This window comes from Brienomyrus brachyistius, chromosome 18 (genome assembly GCF_023856365.1).
Source record: "Brienomyrus brachyistius isolate T26 chromosome 18, BBRACH_0.4, whole genome shotgun sequence".
Lineage (NCBI taxonomy): Eukaryota > Metazoa > Chordata > Actinopteri > Osteoglossiformes > Mormyridae > Brienomyrus > Brienomyrus brachyistius.
Window position 1 is genome coordinate 21,620,229 of NC_064550.1, and position 21,695 is coordinate 21,641,923.

The window sequence follows — 21,695 nt, forward strand, 5'->3', positions numbered from 1 at the left end:
CCAGCAACTTTCTGATCACTGCCAGGGAGTCCGAAGCTCGCGGGAGTTCTAGGATCAAGACACCTGACTGCTTGGTCCTGCCTCCTCTGGTTGCTTACACTCGCCTCCTCTACAATCCAATTGGTCATTTCTCTGAACCAATCTCTTTTCTTCTGCCCTCAAAACATTTTTGTGTAAGAACCACACAGAGCAATCTGCTCCCAACAGGATGATTTCTGTGGGCATGGCCATCAGCAGACTTTTCCTGTGCCTCTCTTATCCATGTCAGCAGGGGCGATTCTAGGATTTTTTTTATTGATAGCCAATGATTTGTTTTGAATTGGTGAGTGACAGGGGAAGGGGCACCCGTGAGCCAATCGGCTTTCAGCTAAGGCTTGTGGCCTGGCATTCGGGCTCCTCTGCGTTCTCTGATTGGTGTCCCACAGCCTGAAGATGAGCCGTGAAGGTGTACTAGTAACCGACTTAACGGCCTTTGGTGTATAAGATGGAGCAGCATGATGGATGGTCACAAAAAGTTAGGTTTTCCCAGTTGTGTTGCTGTTTGCCTGTCATGCACATGCTACAAGTTGGGAGTCATCCCTCCCTGTACTGTGCGGGATCACGTGTTAAACCTTCGTCATACACTCCGGGACGCCCTTTTAGCAAAACCATCAAGGCGAACAAATCAATCCCTGATATCAAAGCCAACAATGACTTGCCGGAAAGTTGGCCATTAATCAACCACAGCGAGCTGCTGGGGTTCGAAAGTTCCAATTGGCTTTTTGACGTTCTCCACCCCCCGAAACACGGTTAGGCCTGTCCGTAAACCACTCAGCCATATAAAAGAACAAATGCTCCCAGAGAATAACCCGATGAAACTCTTCATGGTAGTTATTTCAGGTTAATTTTAAGCTTTTCTAGATTAGAAATTATTCTGTACTGTGGATATGAAAGGGCATTCAATCCAAGTCCATTTGTGGCGAAGTGTTTGACTCTCACAGTGACGTGTTGGTGCTCCATAGGGGATAATAGATTAGCTTTTGCCTTTGTGGGAGTAGAAAGTATGGTGTCAATTCAGTAAAAGTTCTAGCCTGAAACCTTCCCCTCATATGTGTGAGAACACTTTGGGTCTCTGCAAGGACACTAACCTACAGTATTACTTTATTTAATATTTAAAGTGGACATCAGCAAATCGTGCTAAATCACAGTTGTGATTTAATGGTTAAGCACTGAAACAAATGGGAAAAGCTTACTTCCTGTCGGCATCCATCGTACGACTGCTTATCTGGTAGAGGGTCACAGGGGAGCCTGGAGCCAATCCGAGGAAACTCAGGGCACAAGGCGGGAGACCTTCCCGGACAGGATGCCAGCTCCTCAATAGGAATACATACGGCAGAGATCAACAATCTACAGAAATCAACTCCCCGCAAAAGGTATAGGAAAGGAAATTATGTTCAAATTACAACTATGTTGGTGTAAAACTTTCATTTTATGTCTGTAAAATGTATCAGAATCAGAATTTTTATTGCCACGCTGCTGGGGACACTATGTGTCATGTTCGGAAGAGGCTCGGAGCAGGGAAGCAGGCAAAGGGAATTGTGGAATCAGGTAAACACTTTATTAAGGGGTAACACACTCAGAAACACACAACAACGTCAATGACCGGACTTGGAAACATACTCTAACGCGGACTTAAAAACACAGAACTAATGAAACGCAATGAGAATCAGCTGATGACACAGGGATTCCACACGAGGTAGCGAGGGGGGCGTGACACACAGGAGGATCGGTATGAGCAGGGCGTGACACTATGTCAACAGGCAACTAATGATTAGGGCATTATGTAGACAGACAATAAACATAAATACAAAAAAATACAAGACAAGTTACATGACAGAGCGGAGTAAATGCAGGTTATGTGATAAACTGAAGAGTTAGTGTCAAGGTTCAAAATCTGGAGTTAACATTTTATATTTAATATGCATTTTTTTAACTCACCCATTAACACACCTTGTTTGGGAAATCGATACCGAACAACAAAAACATACTGGTTAAGTTGATTAATTAACTGAGCTGTTGATGTAATTTGGCTGCCCCACCCAGAAGAAGTTTGTGAACCGAAGCTGTATTGTCCCATACAACGGGATGTCAGTAACATTAACCCTTTGACTTCGACCAAAACGTGTAATTCTCAGGGGTCGCCAACTTTGGTCAGCTGGCTGGCGTGAGATTTTCAATTCAAGACAAGTCTGCACACGCATTCACATGAATTTGCATGTATGTAGCAATTTAACTACCTTGTAAATAGTCTTTAAAGTTTGCAAACTACCTCAATGCTTTGGATGTAGCTAATTTTTGGTTTATAATGGAATAATATAGATTTGCTGTAAGATGTCTTGAGTGAGTGTTACGCCCGACGCGTGAGAGCTGGAGACCCTGAATTCTGCCTCAGCTTTGAGCTGGAGACCCTGAATTCTGCCTCAGCTTTGAGCTGGAGACCCTGAATTCTGCCTCAGCTTTGAGCTGGAGACCCTGAATTCTGCCTCAGCTTTGAGCTGGAGACCCTGAATTCTGCCTCAGCTTTGAGCTGGAGACCCTGAATTCTGCCTCAGCTTTCCTCACGCCGTCGGTAAGTTGCTGGGGTTCAGGCTGCAATCGAAACAAAGTGCATGTTTTTCAAAACTGTCCCAGTGAATGAGGGAAGCCGAAGTAATCCCTTCATTCCAGCCAGCCTGAACAAATAATGGGCAAGCTGAGTGGCTGGCTGCCCCCCTCCCTGGCGCTGTTCCGCTGCCATGCTTGGGGACAGCCTGGCATGAAATGTCACTGTGGCAGTCCGCTTTTTACAGGGAGGAAAGTAGGTCAGGCAGCGAGGGCCGCCAGGGGCCACTGAGGGCCGCTGCTTCCGCGCTGGGCACCGCCGCCTCGGCTGCCTCCGCCGCCTCCACCGCTTCTGCCACTTCCGCGCTGGGCACCACCGCCTCCGCCGCCTCCACCGCTTCTGCCACTTCGGCGCTGGGCACCACCGCCTCTGCCACCTTGGCCGCTTCCGCACTGGGCACCACCGCCTCGGCTGCCTCCGCCGCCTCCACCGCTTCTGCCACTTCCGCGCTGGGCACCACCGCCTCCGCCGCCTCTGCTGCCTCTGCCGCCTCAGCCGCTTCCGCGCTGGGCACCACTGCCTCCGCCGCCTCTGCCACCTTGGCCGCCTCCGCGCTGGGCACCGCCGCCTCCTCCCTACCCTATGTTTCTTACTCTTTATAACATGTGTAATCCACTTTGACAAACTGTGAACTTATAACTAGTTAGTCTGTCCAAGCTACTGCATTTACCCATTATTTGGCCCCAAAGGGCCCTTGGTCTGTGTGATGCCCCCTTTGTGTAGGGCAGTATTTCTCTACCCAGTGTTTCTCGAACTGCGCAGGAAGCGAAATGGTATAAATACCTCTGTCAGGTGGACGGGTCAACTGTAATGTGAAATCCATTAAGTGATAATCCAACAAATGCATAAAGATATAATGAAGAGGATGATGTGACAGGGGGATGGGGGGATGGGATGGTGCAGGAATGTAGACGATTTCAGCAGGAGTGCGAGGGACACGCACTGCAAAGTAAAATGGGCGTTCAGTTCTGGAAACGGTTAGTTTTCTTTCAGGCCTGGGATGAAACAGAACAAAAACAATCAGACACTGATCCTGTACTGGTACAATGGTTGGGATGAAATGAATGAATGGGATTGTCATTGGAGGTATAGGAGGGAATCATAATATATATCATATAGAGGGGCCAACCTAATCATTAGCCAATGATATGTTTTAAATCGGTGAATGACAGGGGAGGGGCACTCTGCCGGCCAATCAGCTGGGGCCAGTGACCTTGTGGCCCCGCCCCTGTATTTGCCTCTGCCTACCTTGACCTAAGCACTATGGTTATGTTGTGCAGGCTTCTCCCCACCAGCAGTAGCTCTGTTGAGGGCAGCTTGAGCGTAGAGTCACTGTGAAGAGCCTTTTCCAATTGTTTACGCTGAGATTTCAGGGACATCTGTTAACCCGATGCAAGCAGCGGTCATGAAAATGGCAGAACTTATGTGGCAGCATGAGGCAGGTCTGGGCTGCCAATCACAGAGCAGGTGGGAGGGGGGGTCCACAGTGTTAAGTGTTAAGTATTAATTTCCAGAGTGTATAAACTGTTCTCGTCGTTTCAACTGGCACAACTCGGCAGTGACATCCCTCGGTGGGATTTGCTGGTTATCACCTTAAATAATGTTTACCATACAAAACAGTGATAAACATCAATTAGCAAGTAACGACTGGAATAATTATGCAGTATAGGCCAGTGGAGACCACCCATCGGGTCAGACAGGCGGTCGTAAATGTAGGGTGGGTGTTAGACAGATTTTTATTTTTGCTGATGATTCTCAAAACATTCTGTCAAGTCCTATAAGCTTTCAGACCAGTTTTTGACAAAGGACAGATAACGATAGTGAATTATGCCGGGGGGCAAGTCCCAAAATAGCTCTATCCACTGGTTATATATTGGGAGGGAAAAGGACTTGGGGGTGGTGTGAATTGGAGTGGTCCACAGCTTATGGGGGGGGTGTGGTTTCTCAGGAATGCTTGTCCATGCGTACGTGGCCATGTTCTTGCCATGCATGGAAACACCTTGGGTGGTCGGACATATGACTGTTATTAAGTGGATGAACAGATAGGGCTCCCTGATGACACGGTAACAGAGGGACTTCCCTTTGTATGCCACACCCTATTTCTCTATCTTACATTTTCAGAGCTCCTTTGCAAGTTAAAGGCAGTGGGTGCCACATTATACATAATGAAGGTTTTCGCTAATCCTGGTCTGGTCGTGGACACTCTTCAGCCCGGTCTGTGCCGTGTGGCTCAGTGGGTTAGGACTCTGTGCCCTTGGTCGAAACGTTGACAGTCATGTGTCTGTCGGACCCTTACGTACGTCTGTGTGTGTCTCAAAGCAGAGCATGATGGGATTTGTGATAAGGAGCAATCCAGCGTATCTATACTTGTGAAAATGGTGAATACGGCATCATCTCATATAATCTTACAGCCATGGAGTAAGTGCACTCTTGTGATTGAGTTCGGGGGGAGAAGGTACCCGGATCAGTGAGAGGCGTCGCTTGAAAACCATACTTAAGCTAAACTACACCAGTTATATTCAGTTGCATAAATAAGTAAAACTGGTCAATGAAATAGGATGCAGGCATAGCAGATCTTGCAGATGGCTACCTCGGTTCCCGAAGAAGCCAAGCACGAGCCGGATGTCACTCTCATGGGTCAATAAAGCGTAATGGAGCGCGTCTGTGCGTGCGCAGCCCAGTCACGGGACCAGGCGAGCCGCCGCATATGCGGGAGAGCGCGTGGGAGGCTGCGAAGGGGGGCCGGCTCGCAGGAACACTTTCTGTGGGACAGCCTGTCTCTTCCTGTCCTAACTGTGAAAAGAAAATAGCCCAAACTACGCAGAGATTTTGCAGGGGGTCTGGTTTGTATTTAAACACGATCTGATATGGGGCCAGATGGAACTGGTTTATTTAGCAAATGTGAAACCCAAAGCAACATACATTTTTGAGAAAGCAGGATCTGACTGTCCCTCCAGTGATTGAAGAGCAAATTTCCAAAACTCACTTGGCCCATATTTTATGGTATTTGGGATGAGACCACCAATGACCTAAAGTCAGGCTTCCTCATCAATTTTAACAATATCGCGAACCAAGACAGATTCCTCATGTAAATGAGTGATAAACTTTCATTAAATTCACAGGCCCACAGAAATCTACACTACGTAACCAGTAGACTTAGTTTTGGCAATGCATTTTCACTCAGAAGTTAAGGGCCTTATCACAGGTCATGCTGCTGATATTGGGATTTGAACCAAGATCCTTCTGACTAGAGACACAGCACCCTAACCCACTGATCCACACATCACCTAACACTTTAGAAGCTTTTAAACTGGAACCTCAAGCTTCCTCTATCCATATAACAGATAGTGACTGCAGCAGGTAGATGTAGTAGGATACAGCAGCCAAAATTGGAATTTTTCTGTGATGAAATTCTGAGAGAAAGGTACGTTTCCCATTTGCAGTTAAGCAGGGTGAATTATTAACATCCTGAAGTGTAATGCTTACCAGACAGAGGGTGGACATTAAACACATAAGCCCAGGGCAATTTCCAGGCAGAAGCTCCAGTTCAGCACTGTGTTGGGGGATTCCCTGCTGTGGCCCTCGCCCCCCCACCCCGTAGGGGCGCAGCGGCCGCTGAGGCGGGCTGCAGACAGCTGCCGTCACTCGAAGATGAATCGGTGATTCCCAGATCCCTGGCCTATATTTACTGCAGAAGCAGACACTAATTAGATTTTATCTGAGAGGCTGGGGGCGGGGAGCGGGTGGGGAGGGGCACTTATAGGGAGAAAGTGCTGAGCCAATGAAAAGTGGGGAAGGGGGGGGGGGGGGGTGACAGAGACAGGGATGCTAGAAAATAGAGGGATTACCAAACGACAGTCAAATGCGGGGAAACTGGAACAAAATACGATTACAACTCGCTGGAACAAAAAGACTGCGTGGACGTTATACTGAGCGGCTATCGCTCCCGACTCCCATGGAAAATCGTTATTGGAAAATCAGCGAAACGCAGTAGCTAAATAAATGCAATGAAACATAAAAGGAAAACCAACAGCCAATGACTTCCTGCATCATTGTCTTAATGCATGTTTAAGTTAGTCCCCCTCCCCCCCACTATGATCCTTGGGGAGGTCGTTATCTTAACTCGGATGCTTCCCGAAACAAAGAAAAAAATATATAAATAAATTACACTGAATAGATTAAATAAAGTCCTTACTAGAAACATATTGGGGGCAGCAAACTGTTTTATAGACGCATCTTAGAACGGAGACAGGAGTTTTCATTTGCATGCTCACTGTGATGTTTATGTTTGTTTGTTTGTTTGTTTGTTTGTTTTGTCACAGTAGCTTCATGCATTCATTCACACCTTAATGCCATATAGTGTGAACCTATGTCGAAAAATCCAAAACGACCCAAATCCACTGGCCCCACTTTCTCTCGTAGATTATTTATATGTAGTACCAGGGGCCGCCGCTAGAGATTTTGGGCCCATAAAAGCATATCATACTGGGCCCCCAACCTAAACCAATTCAATCATGCTCCAGTTTTTTAATGGGCCCCTGTGAGTCAAGGGCCCTTAGAATCATCCTAACTTTCTCCCCATTCAGTATTTTATCTGAAAGAGAATTAGAGTTTCCTCAACTAATACAACAACCCTAATCCTGTCAAAGTCTTTACTAATTCTTCAAGAAAAGATACAAAGAAGATCTACATATTATAGAATTGGGATGTACTTTTCTATAGGATATAGATCAGAATTATGTCAGTAATAATTCTATCCTGTAAACATTGCTTTGTTTTATCTTGTTTATGCCTGTTTACATTGGACTCGTCTGATTCTTTACGCTGAAGGTTTTCCGTCACGCGCATCTCTAAGATGAAAACGCATCTTATACAAGCACTATGGCTGTTAAATGAGGATGTTTTCTAATTTGTACAAAATATATATATATTGATAGGTGTCTGCAGCAGTTCACATCACCTGTCTCTCTCAGAATTAATGGACAGCAGCCAATAGGCACGAATGAATGTCAAAATCCCGTGGATGAGAGCGCTGCAAAGCACAGAACAATTCATTCCTTGTTCATGACAAATAGCGTCGAAAGGGTCTCTGACGCAGGGCTACAGATGAGTGGGATTTGACTGCCCATAAATTCTGGCCTCCTCTCAATTGTAGGGCAAAAAAAAATCATTTTCCTACTTGCCCACTTGCGTCCATCTGTGTCAGGTAATGTAATAGCAACCTGTCACCAGAAGAGGGAGCACTCAAATTCTACATTATTATAAATAATTAGTTTCTGTCGATGTCCTTGGCCAGGTACCCTGCAGCCGTAGCTATTCTCGTCAGGTCTTGCGCAAATGAGACATGATCATAGCATCAGTAATGGATAATTATTAACCACTACTTCAGTGAACTGAAAAGTTGCATAAAAAGGAATATTAATAAATTAGTACTGATCATCTTTGCGGCTAACTTATTAAAATTTGACTAAATTGCTAAATTTGCTTCTTTGTGAGATACTGCCCATGTACTATAAAGTAGCAAACAGACCTTCGAGGTCATTCATATTTTGCAAACACTTTCACTGCTCACATAGCTAAGCTGTGAGCTACATATGGTTCTAGATTGATCTTATGTGTTAACGGTTGTCCGGTGCATTCATGCTAACATCACAGTCACAGTGGCAACGTTGCATTTATATTATTATAAAGACTGGCCACCATTTTAAGTTATTCAATAACTATTACCAATACTCCATTAACGGAACAACACCTCACAAGAACGACACAAATGCAAAGCCACGGAGCTGATTACACTAACATCACCTTGCCCGTGGATTTAGAACTATTAAATAATCAATTACACAATCTCAGCCCCCCTTTCCCGTTCCCCCTCGGCTGAAGAAGGGCGTCTGTGTCGCGGCAGATAAGAGGGAAGTTTGATTTTCTGCTCTCCCTTTCGAGAGGGAGTAGTTCAACAGTGTCAGGTGGGAGAAAATTACATGGCGTTTCCCACAAAGGTGCTCTCGGCCGTCTGATGAGATTCGATGGTGGCGATGACCTCTCCGCCCCCCCCCCCTGTTAAAATCTTATCTAGCTCTGATTTAAAGGAACCCAGGGTTTTAGCTTGCGCTACACTAGCAGGAAGACTATTCCATACTCTAACTACACGCTGTGTAAAGAAGTGCTTCCTCAAATTCATTTTAAAATGCTCTCCCGCTAATTTCCACTTATGGCCACGAGTTCTAGCATTTAAACTAATATTGAAATGGCCATAAAGACCTTTTCTCCTTTGCTCGAGGCTAAACAGATTCAGCTCAGCTAACCTCTCCTCATAAGACATTCCTCTAAGACTAGGAATCATTCTCGTAACCCTACATCGAGGCCTTTCCAAGGCAGCAATGTCCTTTTTAAGGCATGGTGACCAAACCTGCACAAAATAATAAGAACATAAGAACTTTACAAACGAGAGGAGGCGATTCTGTGTTAAGAGAAGCTCAATACATAAATGGCCAAAATTGTGGAAACGCTTCCAGTTTTAAGAGACTGCAGAGCTTCATTCAATTGTTGCTGCTGTTCTTTGATTGTTTGTAAACTTTACCGACAATATTCATGTAGTAATTTTTAAAGCGTAATGCCTAAAATGCTAGGTGTTCCCACAATTTTGGCCACTGGTGTAACTACGACGATCTTGGGGGGGGGTGGGGGGGGTATGGGGGTTCCATTACCAGCAGTGTCTGTTACTGATGGCAGATGCATTTCCGAAACATTCCGGAATTGTCATGCAATATCAATAGCTGCCAGCTTTGACTTTAATGGGGGACTAACACATAAATAATAAGCGTATTAGATCACTCAGTGACTGACAGCTCTTGGTAATAGCGCCCTCCGCAGGTTCGGAAGCCTCATTTTGAAAATGACTATCTGATATGCTGTTCCAGGTGCCTCCATAGGAACTTTATCGGTAAAAATCGCTGAAGTGTTGCAGCTGCAATTACCTGTTAAGTCAGATGATGCACCAGAGAATATTTCTGACAATTCTTTCTTTTTTCGGCATACAGGTTATTCATGTGTCTGAGTCTTTCAGCCTGTCAGACACAATGCATGATTTACCAAAGAGCCCCTTCCAGATCATGAGCATATCTCTTCCTTTCCTTTACATTTACATTGGCATTTATATAACTAACATGTGCTTTTGTCCAAAGCGACAAACAAACAAGGCAGATAGTCCATCGCAACATATAGGTGTCAAGGAGCAGACTAGGCAAAAGTATAGCTAGGCTGAGCTTCCAGTGACCAGTAATAAGTCTACGATGCGATACACGGAGCAACAAAACAGTTCTAGGGGAGAAGAGGAACATTATTGACACTTTCACAAACAATTTCCCCAAGGATAATAAAAGTGATTCAGAGTATATTACTAACATAGCAAGAACCCAATAAGAGAGACAGCAGGATCGAAAGAGACAGTATGAGCGTCTAGGATACGCAAGATATCGGCGATGAAGGTCATCAAAGATGAAGATATAGCAGGTCAGTGGTTGGAGGACTAGTTGAGGTGTCCTTGGAGCAGCTGGGTCTCGAAATGTCTCTTGAAGGTTGGAAGGGTGCGATCTGCTGTGACTGGGCAACTTGATTCACCATCAAAGAACCACGTATGAATAATGCTGGAGTCAAATTTACTTTCAAGTGGTGGAGGGATCTTAAGGCAGCATTGGTTAGCTGAGCAAAGAGGGCGAGACACGACGTCGGTCTAGATAAGCGGGTCCATGGGATTAGGTGCTGTTCTGTCTCCACCCTGAAATCCAGCACCAAGGAATTGAAGTTGATGTGAGATCCAAGAGGTAGCCAATGAAGAGAGACAAGGAGGGGGTCTAACATGAAAGTATTCTGGCAGATTAAATACCAGACATGCTGCCACGTCTTGAATCGTCGGAAGCGGTTTGACATCACAAGCTGGTAGCCTGTCAGCAAGGAGTTGCAGTCTCCTAGTTCCGAGATGACAGGTGCTTGGCCTAGAAGTAGAGTTCCGTATTCTGACAAATAAGACCCGATCTTCTTGATGTGAATCTACAAGACCGGGAAACCGGGGCTAGGTGGTCAGCAACAGATATCCAGTCATCCATCATTACTCCAGGTTCCAGGCAGACATGGACAGAGCCAACGCTGAAGATCCAAGTTCTGCAGTGTTGCTGTAGTGAACAGTGGGGCTTTATTATATGAAATAAATAAAAATTAGATTATATGTATCACGACCAGGAAAATATCACCCTGGTATTTACCTGAGAGCAGGTGTGGCTCATCAGAAGCCAGGTAGGATAGAAAACCTACTGGACTGTAGCCCTCCAGGACCGGAGTTGGAGACCCCTGTTCTATTGTGATGTATATTGAATCAAGGGAAAGAAACAGGTTAGGGTTTCTGTAAATCATTAGAATTTAAAATCTTCACTTCAATGTCAACATCCACCATAACTGTCGACTGTCTATTAAAAGAAATATTCCAATATCATTATATTTATGTCAAAATACTACTTCCAAAAATAATATAAGTATTTTATTTTTTGACCATTGGTTCCTATTACAGATAAAAAGCTTTTGTTTTTGGTGGAATTTTCTTTCAAAGAACCCAACTTTTGTCGAGGCAACAAAATGTTTTTCAGTTTGGCAAAGAAACCTTCGGAATTACAATTTCCCTGACGCAATTCAAAAATCAAACATATACCTGCAGTAATTACCTGCAACTGGATTAATTATCAGTATTTTAATTTTACAAAATGCTTCATCAGTGGTAAAGCCCTGTGTTCTGTAATGACTTGTACATTTTTGAAGAGCTGAACAGCATTTTCATTTTGAAGACTCGATAAACATTATGTATTAATTTCACTTCAGGAGAATTTGCTGTGACTGCATTCTAACTGCTGCGACAAGATTTAAAATGATCTTTTCATTCCTATTCGTATTTGATTACTTGAGACCAAGTTATAGCCTCGGTTAGTGACGGTTTTATTCAGCATTTACGACATGAGCCTTCTTTAGTCAGCAAACATATATACCATAAAGCTTGTTTTGCTAATCCAGAGCTGTTAGCTGATAAAAACAATCATTGCTTAAATTTGTTCAAATTGGGAAACTGTTCTCTGTCTGTAGGACATTTCAAAGCTTCCTCAATGACCTCAGCCCTCCTAGAGGTGATTCTAGGATTTTTTTAAGGTGGAGCATAAGAGGGGCCATAATTCATACAGAGGGGCCAACCAATGATATGTTTTGATCTGGTAAGTGGCAGGGGTGGAGACACTCTGGGAGCCAATCAGCTGGGGCCAGAGCCGCTGTGGCTCCGCCCCTGAATACCCCCATGTCCCCCCACCAACATTTCCCCTCACCAAAGGTATCCAGTGTCCCACAGCCCTGCAGATTTTTCTTTGTGCCTCAGTATTCAACTGATGAATCAAAGCCATTGTTTGTGTGGAAAATCACATGTTTATACTTTAGAAACTTCGACAGAATTCATGTTTATTGCATAACAGTGCATCAGATGACTCTGAGGCCAATAGAATCCATCAGCTTCAGTGGTGACAGGCAGCTGGCTCCCGGCATTCCAGCGTCTGGTGATGTCAGCAACATTTAACGATATCGTCAACTTTGTCGGGCGGCTGCACGTGGCTGACTTACTCAGAACGCAGGTGCGCGACAAGCGGAGGTCAGCGGAACGCTGAGCTGGACACGCGGGGCTGACGTGCCAGTGACAGACATCGTGTGGCGTGTTCCTGCCTCTGTGTCACGGTGCCGAGGTGACAATAAATAAATTAACGACACTGGCCCCAGAGCAGAGATGTTCTGCAGAGGGATCAGGCCCGTTAAACCCTCGCAGGACTCAGCCGGATGGAACGCACCCTTCGTGAAACAGGCTGGTGATTCCATTCTCTTCAGATGTGACTTTGTTCATCAGTCACTCCTGGCATGCAGGGACATCTTTAATCAGACTTTGCACATGGATCTCTGCACTTCTGCCCAGTTGATTAGAAGTCTCCAAACTGTTTCCTGGATGATGGAGATCTTCTCTATGTAAGATGATAACAAGGAAAAGTAGCTAAGAAGCTGAACTTAAGAACTTTAGCTAGCGGTGTATACAGGGCCCGAGCTGATAGATGATTGGCCCCTGGAGTGACCCCTCCCCTGTCACTCACTGATTCAAAACTATCATCGTTAGACCTTTAAAAAATCCTATGGTGGGCCCTGATCTTGATTAATTAGTAAAAACTAATGAAGAATATTTGTATATTTTTGAAAAGAATTTCCTTGCACAATATTAAATATATGAACAAAGGTTTGGGACACACATCTTTATCATTGAATTTAGGTGTTTCATTCAGACCCATTTCCACCACTGTATAAAATCAAGCTTCTAGCCATGCAGTCAGGTTTACAAACGTGTGAATGATGGGTCATTCTGAAGAGCTCAGTGAATTCAAGCCTGGTACTGTCACAGGAAGCCACCTTTGCGATACGTTTATGAAATTTCTTCCCTGCAAGACATTCCACAGTCATCTCTAAGAGGGATTATTACTGTTCAGGAACAACAAAACCCCAGCCACGAAGTGGGAAACCATGTAAACTGTGGGATTGCTGAATGTAGAGTGTCAAACGTCCTCTGACTTTAGCTCCAGCACAAAGACTGTGCACTGGGAGCTTCGTGGAATGGGCTTCCATGGCCGAGCAGCTGCATCCAAACCTCACATCACCAGCGCAATGCCAAGCGTCGGATGGAGACGTGTAAAAACAGGCTGCCACTGGACTCTGGAGCAGTGGAAACATGTTCTGTGGAGTGATAAATCGTCTGTGTGTGTCTGGCAGTCTGATGGACGACGTTTGGCGTATGCCAGGAGAAGGTTACCTGCCTGACTGCATGGTGCAAACTGTAAAATTTGGTGGAAGAGGGATAATGGTATGTGGATGTTTTTCAGGGGTGGGGCCTTAGTTCCAGTGAAGGAAACTCTTAATGCTTCAACATACCAAGACATTTTGGACAATGCTATGCTTCCAACTCCGTGGGAACAGTTTGGGGAAGGAAGGTCCTTAACTGTTACAGCAGGTCACAAAGCAAAGTCCTTAAACAAATTATAGCTGCAGGGGGGGACCAACTCCATATTGATGCCTGTACATTTATAATGGGACGTCATAAAAGTTCCTGTAGGTGTAATGGCCAGGTGTCCCTATACCTTTGTCTATTTAGTGTATATTGTATTATAGTCATTATTACCCTGTATCCCAGAAATGGCTCAGAGATTAGCACTGCTGCTGCACAGTTTGCATGCTGTCTCACAGTTTGTGTGGGTTTCCTCCTACAGTTAGGTAAACTGATGCCTCTAATCTACCATTAGTGTGTGAACACGTTGCCTGGCATCCTGTCCCAGGTTTCCCCTGCCTTATATTTCTCAGAATAGACGGGTATGTGACCCTGTGCTGGGTAAGTTATGTAACATGACTGGATGATCCGGCACGCATATTAAAACAATGGCTTTTAGAGTATATTGTTGTTGCTGGTGTATATTGTAACCTTGCTGTTGGCAGATTATTACATTTAAAATAATAAACGAACAAACAAAAAGACAAATGAGCAAACAAACAAATAAATTCCGCATAAATTCACCACAAATCTAATTTATTATTATTATTATTGATGTTGCTTTTATTGTTGTTTCTGTTGATATAGTTGTTATTGTTGTTTTATTAGATATTTCCTTAATAGCTATTTCCTTAATATTCCATGATATTCTGTTTTTCAGGATTCCATTTCTGTACTATGAACTATTTAAAGTGTCGCACTACGTTTGCTCAGAGGCGCCAGAAATGGAGGGATAGTTAGGACAATTCCAAGGGCCCCTGCGTTTACTTGTTTGCACAATATTTACCGTTCTTGCTCCTTGTCTGTTTTGTTCTATAATGTCTGTCATCTGCGTACTTTTGCTGCTGTATGCACAAGAATTTCCCCTTGGGATCAATAAAGTTTATCTAATCTAATCTAATCTAATCTAATCTAATCTAATCTAATCTAATCTAATCTAATCTAATCTAATCTAATCTAATCTAAATTACTAGCTGTTCCATGGGCTGTCCTCAGAAAGCTGTCTGTGTCATACTTTAGCCATCAAGGCATTTGTTTAATGCCAGTGAATTTCTTTGGGGGGGGGGGGGGTTCTAGGGTTGGACACTCCTGGGGATGCTATTGGTCACTGTTAGAGGCCGTACACGTCCCTTAACCTGCGATAGCCTTAAACGAGGGAAGATCTGTTCCAGTGACTGACATTATGGGACATTAACAGTGACAAGGTCCTTTTTCCAGGGACTTGGTTCCATTAGGAATTTGTTGACAGGACAGTAGGATGGACAAACACATGCGAATGAAAATAGTTGGGAAACAGTTGGTGTGTGGCGAGACAAAGATGGCTTAATGTGCAAGGATGACTACTTACGAACAGCAGTGAAGGCAAATATTTATCCTTGCAGCATGACTCACTTTAAATATTCCCCATATTGCATCCAAAAATCTTTGAAACTCCTTGGGATTTTTTTTTTCTTATATAAAACAAAGGAGAACATGATGGCCGATGACTGTCAATATGCTGCAAATTCGGAAAACACAAAATCTGGAAACACACGCAAAACAAAGAGCACTGCAAATGCACTCACAGCAGTGGAAGCGAGCCACAAAGGAACAATGAAATAAGATGGAGCATTAGGGCTGAGTGGTATATCGAACGTTTACAGTATATTGATTTTTAAAATGATATACAGAATGAGAGCATACCTTTCCTATAACTTTATTGTGCATTAAAATTAGGGCTCTGTTAAAGATTTAATATTTGCTGTTAATTAAACTGAGTTATTCTTGATCAGAGCAGCTTTCATCGTCGGACAGAACCCCAACTTTCCCTCACTTCAAAGATAAAAGCGAGATCTAGGACAGGCAGGGAGGCTGCGGTCTCTCTGCACTATTTTCCCACACATTGTACACAGTGCGCATACCAGACTGCTTGAATTTATGAGTGTCCGCATTGCTGTGGTACAATACTGAGTGTAAAATGCTGACATGTCGGTATATGTAGTTACACAGGACAGCGGTAGGCACCTGCCCTCCAGAATACTTTCTGTGTGTATTTTTGAGTTGTTTTGACATTTCTCTTTGCGTCCTGACCCCAGTTTCCTCTTTTTTTCAAAACAAAATACTTTTATAATCGAGCGCGACACTAGAACACAGAGAAACGTAGACACGATGTCATTCATAAATCGGTTGTTTTTACTATTGCTCAACAACGAGAAAGGAAATCGCTAAAATTTCAAGAAGTCGCCAGATTTGTAGTTAGGTAAGATTTTTAGTTGCTATGGAAGGTCAAAAAGTTGCTAAATTGCCAACAATGTGGAGAATACATTAGGGGCAGAGTTTGGATCAGCTTTGTCATACTGTTAGCCAATGAGATCAGGGCTGTCAGAGGTGGGCGTGGTTTGTACTGTGCCAGAATATGCGATGTGGTGTAAATGCCCGAAAATGCTGAGCATGCGAGCTACATGCAAAGCGCAAATCAGGAAAGATGCAGATTGACGAACGACCAGCCAGTGGTGCACATTGTTTTCTGAAGCCAGCGTTATTGCAGCTGACACTGTAATGACAATGTAATAGTTTCATGAATTTTAATCCTCATATTGCCCAAGATGTACTAGATTGCACTGACATGATCAGTTTGCATCCAGTCAGTCTCCCCCCCGACGCAGTTAAGTCGGAGCCCCCCATCGCTAACTTTGCACCCCATTGCTGAGTTGGTGCGCCCCCCTTGCCTATTTAGCGACCACCATTTCCAAGGGGTGCAATTGGCACCCTTTGCCTAGTCAGTCGTAGCGCACATGAATAATGCTGCAGTACATGCTTACATAATGCGTTAATTAACCAGTAACTAAGTGCTAGTTACATACTGATCCCATGCTCGTTCATCATTAATCAATCATGACAGTTCATGTACTCCATTCAGGTACTTTATTAGTTGACATTTAACTAATTAGTTAATAATAGTAAGACCACTTGAGGGGGCAGAAATGAATTCCTCAAGTAACTATTTATCTACTACTCAAGAACAAATCATGAACTAATAGAGGGTTCTCCATGAAATGCATGAACTGTAATGGTTGTTAAATGATGAATGAACTTGGGATCACTATGTAACAAACACTTAGTTACTGGTTAATTAATGTATTAAGTAAGTGTGGACTACTACATTATTCATGTACCCTCAAGTGAAGTTATCGGAAAATCTATTGAAAATTTTAATTACATCCATGCCTGTATGGTTTTCAAAATATGTTCTTAGTTAATCAAGGTTTCTGTTAACCGACCACCGAAATCCATACCTCCAGGCAATGTGGCCAAAAAATCGATCTGCTCTTGCATAATACATCTGCATAACTTTTGGTCCTTCCATGTTGATTTTGCCGTACTTTTCTCTGAAAGAGCCTTGGGCTACGTAGCAGCCTCCTGCCAGTCTCAGGTTTTATCCGTCATCCAGTCGCTGGAGTAAAGTAGCCTTGCCAGCTACCTCCCTTTGTGGTCTATACACAACTGGCAGGCCAGTATTAAAATCCAGTACAGCATATTGTAAAATAATACCTGAAGGAAACCATGGGGGAGAACATGCAAACTTCAGACACTTTCAAACCCCCACCCCCGGAAGGCATGAGGTAAGACTACTATCCACTGAGACTGTATACCACCTATAAATTCATTAATAAACCAGCATATTCTTACGTGTAAATATGCACACTGTGCACTGTTTTTACCTGGCTTTGTTTTGTGCCAAGAGATGTACAGTTGGGAAAGCAGGATCAGTCAGTTCCAAGAGAGAAATCATCCAGTCAACGAAAGTATGTGAACCGGTCACCTTCCTACCACAGACACAAAGCCAACAGAGTCACACACGCCAGAAAAACGTCACCGATACTGTTTCCTGAAACCTGTTTGAGGAAATCATCTCCTTCTTGACCTTCTTCGAAGCGTTCTACTGGACTACATGTCCCGGAGCTCGAGATTTTATGGAATAACCAAGTAAAGTATGCCTTTACCATTTCCTTTGTGAAATGGGGACACTTTCCTTTCTAAACAGTGATACTAGGAGTGGATAGGATGACCCATGACATTCAGTCGCACTCCGGCACTTTCTGCCAGAACACGATGACCTTGACCCAACCACTTCAGCCGAGTATAGCAAGTGAAGCAGGAATGACTGAGGTGTATCCGAAGGCTCCACTTCTGCTTAATGGCCTCTGTGTTTTACAGAGAGCTCTTTTGGTCTAATTGTGTGTAATGCTGCTGTCACCCTCAGCGGCCCTTCTACCCTTGGGGTGGTTAAGCCCTTGAAACAGAATAAAGAAGCATGTTTTGGTGGCTAGCCAATTAGCAGATCTATTAACGAGGCATTCTATGCATGAGGATCTATATCGAGCTAACCTGTGATACATTTATTTGAGCCTTAATTCGATATGTGACTTCAGTCCATACCAGTCATGTTCCGATTCTCAACTCCTACACTAGTGTTCAGATTATTGTGCAATCTATTTAACCCTGTTCAAATGCAGATGAATTTCTGTATGATCTTTGAATAGTCTGTGCCACAAAACAAGGCCAGTAAATCTTGTTCTGTTTTGCCGGAACTCCCAGGAGTCAACGGTTCAAAATACACTTATGCAGTCAAAACTTGGCAGCTCCTGCCAAGCTGAAAGCTACCGTGTCCCTCCAGAATTATTATGGCAGAAGAGCTGCCCACTAATCTTGGCATTATTTAGGTGGGAAAAAAAAAGAGCGAATGTCTTTGTCATTTTGTGAATGTTGCAACCATGTGTTTATCATTATTCTCCAGGGCACTTCATTTGAAGCGGAACTCTTTATCCGATCATTTGTATCTTGCCACGACTGGGTCAGAATTTATATTCTGTGATTCCATGCTTCTGTACTAAGGAAGCATCCTGGAAGTACTTGAGACAAACGTAAATGGGACACTCGGCTATACTTAAAGGCAATAAAATGGCGACGGTCCAAATCCTTATCATACAAGAAAGGCTCGCCATGAAGGTGAAGGTGCAAGGGCATTACCTCAGTTCATCTATTTCCAATATCATGGTCCACCAGCCACCAAGGGGAGGGAGGGAAACCGCCAAGCACGAGGATGCATGCCCAATGAGGTCCGCCATTTTGATCATGACAAGAAAACTAGCACTCCTAAACTAAGCCTATTAACAACCAATCCGTAACCTGGTGTAGATCATTAGACACACTTGATTGACAAAGTGTCTTTCTGCACTAAGGTGTGTTGAGAAGCTAAATAATTACAGTTGCTGGATCGATTTATGTTTCATTATCGTTGTGATGTTGCATCAAATATCAGTGACATGGTTTACATAAGTATTTAAAAATAACCAGGGCTTTTTGCACCCTATTTGAGATCCATCATTAAGCCCATCAAAGAACATATCCATCCATCTTCCATTCACTTACCCAGGATAAGCTAGTGTGTGTGTGTGTGTGTGTGTGTGTGTGTGTGTGTGTCTCTGTTTGGGCCGTGGGCGGGACGGGGGCTTGCAGCCTATCCCAGACAGCATAGGCCACAGAGCAAGGGTATCTCCTCTTGGGACATACACACACACACACACACACACACTACCCCACAGACCACACACACACAATGGGAAATGCTAATTCTCAAAACTGCTTGTCTTTGTATTGTGGGACTAAACCCACACAATGAGGGGAGAACATGCGAACTCCACAAAGAGAGCAATTATATCAAGACCACTAATAATGGTCTTCGGGAGAGTGGGATAATTAAGAGTAACCATGACTGCGGAAGCATGACATAGAGACGTCTTCTTACTGGGTGAATCCCATGCTTGAGCCAGTGGCCTTCATTCTGCCACATGGTGTTTCGTGCTTACATGAGTTGTCCCAGCCTCGTTTTTCGTTAGTCATGATTCAAGACAGATGGGCTCCCCACCCAGGCCAGAGATCCTCCTACTGGCATCTCGACTGACCTTTAGCGGGTACAAATGTCCCAATTATCCCTGCTTGGTATTGCTGTGCTAAGTGCTGGTGAGGCAGGACAGCCAGAAGCTTGTGATGAAACCTGTATCACACAAGACTCCCCTGCCCAGCAGAACTGGGGGAAAGAATCTTTCAACTTTCTGAGTAAAAATCCTCGCTGCTCATCTTAGAGATGAAACTTAAATTTTAAAGAGTGTCCTGGGCAGCTCACCTGCAAGTTATTTATACCTTCAAGTGAAAGCAGGCAGCACTAAAATGATGTGGTGGCTGAGTGATTAAAGCGATGGACTACTAATCCATTGTGCTCTGCACATGTGGGTTTGAATCCCATCCCCATCGAGTTCTCCTCCTTTAATTGCCCCTCGGGGACAAGTAAAGTTATTTGAATTGAATACTTGTCTGACACTCTCTAATGTAAGAGAAAAGTTGAATGATAAAGTTTTTATATTATCCACGACAGTACAAAGAAATCACTGTTGGAATATATTACTTTCCCTCAAAGTGTGGTATGAATATTCATTTTTTTTGTATGTAGTATTTCTGATCAACAATTAATTGGAAATAAATTGTGTGTTTGCATTATTTTGGAGGCAATCCTTTGTTCACTCACTGAACACTGCAAACCTCTGTGTTTCAACCTGTCTTTGAATGAACAGCAGATGGATGTTTGTGATCTCAGATAGCTTGGTTTTGACCCAGGTCATCTCAAGAGAGCTCGGGAATCAGATAGTAGCTAAAGATGTTGAGTTTTCTTTTTCAAGGCACATGACCACTGGGATATTGACGTGCTCCTATGATTCCACAGAAAGGACAATTGCTTTAGCAAATTGTTTTGGTTTTTAGTGACTCTCGACATTCTTTTACTATCTGTATATTTTCGACATTATCATACACCTGTGTCTAGGAACTTGCCTGTTTGCTGAACTGCTGATTGCTTACAGGGTCACTGTTTTTTTTTTTTTTTTATCGGAAAGCCTGTTAGCTAAATAATTGTTAAAGTAACTTGTCGTGTAAACTGAAAATAGAAACAGATTGTGGTATGACAGGAATATGGGAGCCATCTCAGTGAGCCGTTTGTTGCGAGGGCTTTATTTATTTAACGTTTATTCATTGATTCCATTGACGCCAAATGCTGACGCCCGCGACGGACATCGGAAGGCGGTTAGCGATAAATGCCGGCCACTGAGAGCGACACCGACGACAAAGGAGCTCCTGCCCATTTCTTACTCATTCCCACGATAACTTGAGCCTACGGGAGAAGTATGAGTAGTCCATGAAAGAGCTTCCACCTCCATACCAGCTGTTTACATAGACGGGGCCAATTGAGTCTCGCTAATTCTCGATTGAGTCTTGAGTGAGACAGATCACGGTGACGGCAACACTGCTCAGGTTATTGCCAAACAAGACTTCAAGATCCATCAATCCCCCAAACTGTATCCATTAGGGTGAGGACCGCCATGACTCTAAGGAGGACACCTGCGTTTGAAACAGAGGACTACGGCTCAAAAAGGAGGCTTCCGTAGTATGTGTGTGCGGGTGTTTCGCATTTTTTTTTGTGCGAACAGGGGTGGGGGAGAGCAGCGCTAATTGTTGGCGGGGAGGCGGGTAGGGGGGAGGGAAAAAGGAGGATGAGGGGGCTAAAAGGAAGACACTGAAAAGCAGTCATGAGGGCTTGAAAACCGATCTGTCCAGACGAAATCCAGACAAGTGGTCACCCTTTCCATGAATTCTCCACTGCTTCTGGGTCAGGGAGAACAACAATCTAAGCAGAGATGCCCAAGACCTTCCTCTCTCCAGCCACCTCCTCCAGCCCCTCTGGGGGGGGGATACCACGGTGTTCCCAGGCCAGCTAAGAGATATTACCTCTCCAGTGTGTCCTGGGTCTGCCCCGGCATCTCCTCCTGGGGGGTATGCCCGAAACACCTCTGCAGGGAGAAGATTTCCAGATGTCCCAGTCGTGATGTTCATGTGAAATGGAGTAGGATCAATTTTCTTTAA

General features: G+C 44.1%; 1 non-coding gene across 1 annotated transcript; it reads left to right on the forward strand.

The window, feature by feature from the left end:
* The first annotated feature begins 19,954 nt into the window (after nucleotides 1-19,954).
* trnas-acu (transfer RNA serine (anticodon ACU)) lies at nucleotides 19,955-20,036 on the forward strand. Its single transcript has one exon. It is a non-coding gene; the product is annotated as a tRNA-Ser (tRNA).
* Nucleotides 20,037-21,695: the final 1,659 nt, after the last annotated feature.